The sequence below is a fragment of the Panthera leo genome, chromosome A1 (genome assembly GCF_018350215.1).
Source record: "Panthera leo isolate Ple1 chromosome A1, P.leo_Ple1_pat1.1, whole genome shotgun sequence".
Lineage (NCBI taxonomy): Eukaryota > Metazoa > Chordata > Mammalia > Carnivora > Felidae > Panthera > Panthera leo.
Window position 1 is genome coordinate 151,301,121 of NC_056679.1, and position 8,944 is coordinate 151,310,064.

Here is an 8,944-nt window from a genome sequence, read left to right on the forward strand (position 1 = left end):
TAGATCAAGTTCTTATGGTACAATTTAAGCGCTTTTATGTGCATTCCTGCTTGCTTAGATAAAATTACAACACATGGCTTAATTAGTAAGATGTGTACGTTCACGAAGGAAGGCACACTTCCCACCGATTTCTTTCCCCATTCCCAGCAAATTGCATCATGAAAATGTTTTGGAAAAGGAACGGTGTCATTCTCTGAGTGGTATTGATTATTATTTAGCAGTTCTGTGAAGTGAACAATTTAATAATTGAGTGATTCTAACAAAACCTTACCATTCATCTTGGTGGCAAACATCATCTTTGTAATCCAGTAACTTCCACCGTAAGGATTATCACCAGTATGTGACTAGATAGCCACCTGAGGATAAATTTGAAACCCTTTATGAACTGAACATTATTCACATTATTTGTCAACTGTTTGATATTCTCCTATCCACTTCTTGGGGTCCTGAGAGCTTGTGGTCTAAAATGCAAATAACCATTTTAGGATTAGCCTGTTAAACTGATACAGTTAAGGCTGTAATTAGAGTTGTTGGTCAGGTTGTTGGTCACTTTGGTGAAGATAAGTATGAGGAAATAGGATACAGAAGTGTCAGCTGGAAGAGACAACAAAGGTTGTCTTGAGAGAGGTTCTGAGAGTAATACCTGGAGGCTCTAAATCTGTCTATTATTTATTTTATCTAAGTTATAAAAAAAATCAATACACACTAGTTACGTACTTAATTTATTGAATCAGGCTGGAGCTATCTCTATTTTTTTTTTAAATACCCTGTATTTATGTATTTATGTATTTATGTATTTATTTATGTTTTAATACCCTGTATTCTCAGGGTATTTTATTTGAACTTACACATTCATTATTTTTTTTTTAATTATGAAAATGTTATGGTTTCTCTAACTATTTAATTCCATGTAAATAGGTGATTTCATCACAGGTGACCTCTAACGTTCCTTTCAGCCCTAACTTCTTTGATTCTTTCTTTATACTTTTTCCTTAGGACATTTCTCAGGATGTTTGGATCTGTTCTCCTTTGGGTAGTGGTGCCGAGTTGGTGGCTTATCTATTTGAGGTTGTCAGTTTATGGACAGTCTTAATGGGCAGTCTTACCTGATCCTATCAAGATAACCGTTTAGTAAAGTTTTTTTTTTTTTTTGAGGGGGGCATAAGTTGAAGTTCTCTTCATTATACTTGGCTCAGCATATGGCATTGTACACAGATTTTCTTGCCTTTCACTTTATTGTGTTTCTAAATTTTTATAGATAACAGGAAGCACTGACACCTTTAAGAGGGATTTATTATAGACTTGCTTATTTTTCTTGTTGTATTTCTTAAAACCTGTGTCAGAAAAATACACTGCCTAGAACCAGGCAGACTGGAGATTTATAATTTTAAAGTACCCTGTGCATATTCCTAGATATATGTAATTTTTATGTAAGGGTAACTCAGAATTTCTCTAATGCCTATGCAACTTCTAATAAACATTTTAAAAACTGGAAATTCAGTATTTAAGGTGAAAAATTTTTGAAAAAAGTTTGAAAAATTTCCAGAAAGAAATGGATTGATTTCATAAAAGTTACTAATTTCATTGACATGAAGTAAAGTGTGTCATAAATAGTAAGAAGTTTGTTATGCCCTCTTGTTGATTTAAATAAAAAGAATACAGGGGTGCCTGGGTGGCTCAGTCAGTTGAGCATCCGACTTCGGCTCAGGTCATAATCTCGTGGTTCATGAGTTTGAGCCCCGTGTTGGGCTCTGTGCTGACAGCTCAGAGCCTGGAGTCTGCTTCAGATTCTTGTCTCCCTCTCTCTCTGCCCCTCTCCCATTCGCTCGCTCTCTCTCTCTCTCTCTCTCCCTCTCTCTCAAAATTAAATAAAAACATTAAAAAAGGATACAGTTTAAGAAACCAACCCATTAGATTTGAGTGTTTCTCATGTGTTTCTGCCTTCCTGTCAATTATAGAAATCATGAAGCTTGCATCTCTTAAAAATTTGATAATTGGAGTAGAATAGAAGAGAGAAAGAAGGTGTTATTAAATGGATATATTGTGTGTAAAATTACTGGTAGGGCTGGTGAATTCTGATGAATAAAATCCTCATAATGATTTCTCAACGAGCATTCACTAAACTATAAAATTGGCACAGTCAGCATGACTTCTTAAATATCAAATACTGTCAATAACTTAAGAAATTATGGATGTTTCATTTTTTAATCAGAAGTGTGCTCTGAATAAGTGCACAGAATCAGCAGTGATATTTTGCAGAATTAATAGTTATGTATGAAATAAAGTCATAAGAAATATCTACTGAGGCAAACATTGAACTCTTCACTGAAATTAAAATGTTTTAGTAAAAACCTTTTCCTTTGGGCCTACTGCTTTAACTCTGTGGTGAAAGCCAATAAGAAAATACAGTTTTATACAAAAACATGAACTTGCAACAAAATTCCTTCAGACCGTGTCAGGTGCATAAAGTGAAGTAAAGCTTCATGCTTTCCAGTCATATGCCAATAGTGTACGTTCCCTAGAAGGAAGACAGGGAACAAGTTTTCAAAGAAGGGAGCTTTTGCCTGCAGTGGCTTAGATGACTCACTCTGTCACAGGGGATAATTTCACTGCGACCATTGAGATTTTTGTTATTTTCTCTCTGGGAGAAGGAATAGCTGGGTTTATTTTAAGTACCGGGCAAAGGGATTGTTAGTGGGAATTCTGCACGAAACGACCCAAGATGTAAGCTGCACAGGATCATTCATATTCTTAAGATAAGTTACTTCAAAATATGAGTATAATTACCCTTGAAATGTTACTTTTGAGTGTTTTTTTTTTTAACTCTTTTTTTTTTCTTAGCGGGTGAAGGAAGCACTTAAAATAATGACTGGGGTTGGTGGTATTTATAGGCCAGAATTGTCTGGAAGTCCTTTTTTTCATCTTCACATAAACAGATGACTGTATGTAAAATAATGATTATATACTCTCGGTATTTTAAAACTGACTTTCATGTTTGGAATGCTCCTGACATCACCTACAGAGATCAGTGCTGCGGTCCATGGAAGGCATAGAAAACTAAGCTTCGTCATGTGTTTCTGTCTTCCTGTCAATAAGCTCACCTCTGGCTAATGAATGCAGAGAGACAGGTCTGCACTGTGCCAGAGTTGTATGTAAACTGCTCAGGAGCATTTGGGGCCCCACTGGCACCTCTCAGAACATTCCTGTGTTTACAGCCCCCAGAATATCTTGGGCATAGCTTGCTTCTCTAGCTCTGACTTGTTGCTAAGAGTCAAGCCACTGTGTAAAAAAACGGTACCTCATTTTCACAGGGGCTCCTCAGCAGAGCAAATGGCCATGGGTTCTCTTTTCCTATGACCACAGTGCTGTTTGGGTTTGCTCTCTAGAAAAACGCATTGATATATTTGCGGCTGGTGGGGGCACTGCTTTATTGCCCATTGTGGAATGCATACTAAATAAAAACCACTATGATTTGTAATAAGCAACCTTACATGCTCTTCAGGTTCCTCCGATGTTTGAACATGCATAACCAACCATCAATATAAGAAATTCACCTCTAAGCTGTTAGTGTATTATAGTCTGTGACTTTTCAACTCAGGGAATGATACTCATTTATCTATCTGTCCCATTCAGAACAACTTCTCCTTTATTGCATTTAGAACAATATAACTGAAAGGCAATAAGGAAAGGCAATATCATAGAGTGGTTCACATTACGCTGAATTTTATTGTAGTCTGACATTGTGAGTGAACCTTTGGAATCCTTGAAAGGAGCATAAAGGCAAAACCTGCTTCTAATGGACTGAAGAAAAATACTCTGACATAGTGATAAGTAAGGTGACTTCTAGAAATCAAGACTTGAAAACGTTTTTTGAATGAGTGCTTATTTTTGTTGTCCCAATTCAGAGAATGATATTAAAACAGTTTGCCATTGGCCAGAAATACCAATTTTTCCCCCTTAAAGGCAGGGCTTCGTTTATAAAGATGTAAGGTGATCCACAACTCCTCCAAACTCCAAGTTAAAACAAAACAAAACAAAACAAAAAAACCTTGTCTTGCATTTTCCTCCAATTCTTCTGATTGATTATATCAACAGTATTAGAATTTAGATGCTGTGAGAGTTTTCTCTTTAATCTGTTTATTTTCTTATTATAAAATGGACACTTCAGTGGCATTTATAATTATGAAGTTTATATTTTTTCATAGAAAGCAAAAAATTATTATCTCCATTATTCTCTGCTCTTAAAATACATGGAGTTGTATATTCTTTTGGCTTGAATTATTTTAGAGGGCTAGTGTAGATGTATTTTTCAACTGCTATGGGAATTTTGATGACAACAGTAAAGAGTTCCCCGGAATCTTATAGTTCAAGTTAGAAATGAACACTCAATATGACAGATAAGTTAGACTGAGAAGTGCAAAATTTTACAGGATGTCAGGAAAAGAATCTCCCCTTTTGTTAATGCAAACACAAACTATTTTTTCCCCTCTTTCTTGCCTCTCTACCATGGCCTTGTCCCTGTCCTTCACTTTTCCCCAATTAACCTCTTCTGTTGTTGTGCCTGGCACATAGTAGGTGCAGAGTAAATATTTGTGTGTGTGAATGAATGAATGAAGGACGTTCAGGACACAAGAGCTTCTTGGTTCACTTGAGTCATTTGGCTCTTAACAGTGCTCAGTGTATAAACTGGATGTGTTGTTGACAACTTTCTTTGCTCTTTGTGTGCATAAGCTAAGAATAAACAGCAGTGAAGGGAAGGAGTGCTTCATTCATCAGAGGATTACACCATCATAAACTCACCAAAGTGTACCACACAGAGCCAGTGATCACAGAAGACAGGCAACCCAGGCCCCATCATTAAATATAGAAGTCTGTCTTCAGTGTTTTTATCCAAACAGACTCTCTGTATTTTGGAAATTTCCATCATACTTCCTTTTAGGTTGCTTCTCTTCTCAAGATACGAAGATTGAAGCTTGAAACTTGGTCAGGAAAGCTGGAAAAACGATATATATCCATTCTCTTGTCACCCTGCAGAGACCATGGTGTTATTGCTTTCTGGCTGACTTTTATGCCCCTGACTAATTTCTGTATTCTGGCAGAGATTTTTTTTTTGGAGTCTACCTTCTATGAAAAGTGGTCTGTCTTAAGTGAAAGCACTTCATATAAGAGAATGCTCAGTTTGCAGTCAGGACAATAAGCCGACAGAAAACTCTGACATTCAAAGAGTTGAGTTCCAACAATGAAATGATTCCTCTTTCTCAAGACCAAATAAAAGCAGTAACATCTCAAGTCTGTATCTTTAATTGGATACCAACTATCTGAGGGAACTCAGATAGAATTGATAAAGTTATTCGTGTTTTGCCAGAAATGTTTCACATCAGAAGGCTCAGTATGTTTTTTTTTTTTTTACTAGTGAATCATGTGTCTGTGTGTATGTTGTGTATACGTAGAGTAAGAGTGAGTGTTAGTACTATCTTTGTGTTTGGTTATTTAAAGTATGCAACATTTAATCATACTGTACTGAAAATGATTTTAATATTTTATAGTTTTTAAACAGTTAATATTTAATACAATATTTTTATTAAATTAAAATACTTTAAAAATGTTTTTTAAATTTATTTTTATTTTGAGAGAGAGAGAGACAGAGTACGATCAGGGGAGGGGCAGAGAGAGATCCTAAGCAGGCTACACGGTGTCAGCACAGAGCCCAATGCAGGGCTCAAACTCATTAACCACGAGATATGACCTGAGCCGAAACCAGGAGTTGGGCACTCAACCTATTGAACCAACCAGGGGCCCCTAATTTAAAATTTTTTAAACATTAAAAAAATATTCTTTTAGAAAGAGAGAGTGTGCACAAGCTGGGGAGGGGCAGAGGGAGAGACAGAGAGAGACAGAGAGAGACAGAGAGAGAGAGAGAGAGAGAATCTTCGGCAGGCTCCTTGCCCAGCATGGAGCCTGAGGTGAGGCTCAATCCCACAACTCTGGGATCATGACCTGAGCTGAAATCAAGAGTTAGATGCTCAATCGACTAAGCCACCCAAGTGCCCCAACACTGAAAATATATTTTTTAAATGTTTTATTAAGTTGTTTTAAATATTACCAAAAATTTACTAAAGTAAGAAAATACATGAGAATAATGGTGTAGCTGGGGCAAAGGCAGAAATGTGCTTCTGCTGCTGAAGTGCCAATATGAGAACCAGATTGTGTGGGTTCACCATACTCTGAACAATGTTCTCGTCCCTGAGTAATAGCCACTGTCCATTTGGCTTGTTTTAAAGGTGCTTATATTCCTTACTTCCCTGAAGGTGAGATGTCATAAGTACATTATGTGGAAGTTTTTTGTAAACTGTAATCTAGTGTTCAAATATGAAATGGGATTGGAGAAATTTAGGATATAAATTAGTCTCAAATGTAAAGTCTTATTAAGCAAAAAATTCATTTGGTGGTCAGCTCACATCTCTGTTGTATATGTATTCATTGACTTTTTGAGGTAGTCTAGAGGTAGTCAGAGCTTGTATATTATAACAACTCCTTATTTGCCTGACTACTGATATTTTGGTTGTGTTAGCTCTTTTTTTTTGTTTTAACGTTTATTTATTTATTGAGAGAGAGAGACAGATAGCGAAAGTCAGGGAGGGGCAGAGAGAGAGAGGGAGAGAATCTCAAGCAGGTTCTGCACTGTCAGCGCTGAACCCATGTGGGGCTCGAACTCACAAACTATGAGATTATGACCTGAGCCGAAATCAAGAGTCGGATGCTTAATCAACTGGGCCACTCAGGCACCACTGGCAACATTAGCTCTTGATAAAAAATGCGATTGCAAAACTTCTGGGGAATTTATGTAGTAGGTTTTTATCCAGAGTCATATTGATTATTATTTAACGTAAATTATTAACAAATTTAGATCTCTTTTTCTATCTTAGAACAGATTGGAAGGAATAAAGTGAAATAATGGTAGACACAGGCACACTAGTAGAGAAGTCTTAACTGAGGACCTGGAACTAAAGGAGAAAGCAGCCAACTTCACAGGCAAACAGGACACATAGATAGGTAATACAATAGTGGAGATTCGCAATGATGGCATGAGACAAAAAATTTAAATTTGCAATCTAAAACATTTTTTACAGAAGCAAAGGCCTTTAGAAAACACTTTAGAAACTAATAAAAGTGATAAAAAAGAAAAAAAAGGTCAAAGTGAAAGCATTTCATTAGTTTATATACTCAACAAATATATATTTGGAAAATGCATGTCTGGGGCCATCTCATTAATGAGTTGGTACTGTGTTTTGAATGGAAGGCAGTCTCCATCCATTCTCTCAAAAGGTGATCTTGTTTCTCTTATAGTCTCTCTGGACTTAATTCTCAGAAATTTGACACAAATCAAAAACATTCTTCGGTAGATTGTAGTATCTTAAGGTACTTCTCAAAAGCACAAGAGTTGATGCTTGAGATATCTGGAAAAATGTACAATAAAATGTACGTTTCTTCAGCTCTTCCTTTTATGCTGGTATAGTCACTCATACACTGATGATGTAAAGTCTTCAGGTAAATCTATGCAGGTAAAATTCTACTAAGTTGATGCTACTACCTCTAAAGAGAGAGTTTGGGGACCCTCTGGACATGACCAAAAAAATCTCAGTTTTTTTGATATTCTATTAAAAAATTCAATCTGTAAATAATGTTTTATGGTAAATGCTTCATTTTATTCCATCCATGTAACAACTGCCCTCTGTAATGAAAGTACCTATTTGTTTAGTGCTTAAAGTCTAAGAAGGGAAATGGAATTGGTCTAAGGAGGCCCCCAGCTTTCATCGTGCTGTTGTTCGACCATGAAGGCATACTTAACTCTCTGCTGTCCTCACTCTGACACACTGATCATTTGCACTTGGGAAGTGTACCTTCAATACCAAGTTACTCTTAAAAACAAAATAACACCACCAACGTGCAGAGCCTGGAGACAACTAGGACACAGGCTCCCTCCTTTCCCTTTTTTTTCAGGTGTGGGGATGGATTGTCACTTGCAAGTTAGTTGTAAAGAGTCTCTTTTTTAAACCACTTCATTTTCTGCTCTTAGATTGGGAATTTGTTTTCTACGAAGGTCATTAGGATAACAAAACTCAACTGAATTATCAAACAAAAATGTGGCTGATCCGCATAGAATATTGTAAGGAGAATCAACCCATGATCCTGAAAAATAATAGGCCACTGCATGTTCAGTTCTGCAGTTTTGTAATTTTAACGGGCTCTTCAGAGTCCCAGGTCTCCAATCTGACTGACTGCATGGAAATTTGCCATCTAGATGCCTGCCTCCAACAAACTGATGTTACCCTGTGTTATGCAGCTTGGTGTTGGAGACTGAAGGCCAAAAAGCATGTTGACTTTTTATGGTAAAAAAGTGCATCAAGAGGGCAACTACATACTAGTTACCCTCCCAAGTTTGACCCCTGTCCTAGGTTTTTATTGCCTAAACTGGCACCAAAGGAACTCCTTGAAAATAACACATTCCTTGTCCATTCAGTGGTTAATGATGCTTAAAAAAATCAGTTTGTGACTGTGACCTAAATTATGCCAGAAGCTGTAAAACCATGGTTTCTTTAAATTCAGATATGACCCCATGCTTTAAAACCACTACACTGACCCTATAGTACTGTTTTTGAGTGTGCGTGTCCTCACACAAACACACACACACACACACACACACACACACACACACACACACACACTCACACTCACACACACAAAACACTTGGCATTAAATGACTCGATAAAAGAAATGGTATTTTTCAGACTTCCATGTTAAAGAAAAGGCTCATGAAAGAGATGTAAGTGAGCTTTAAGCCAAACATTTGTTTGGCTTTGCTGCAGCAGGCTGCAGGAATGTAAACTTTTTTTTTTTTTTTTCAATGACTTCAGCTCTTAATTTGAAAGCTAGGATTTTTAG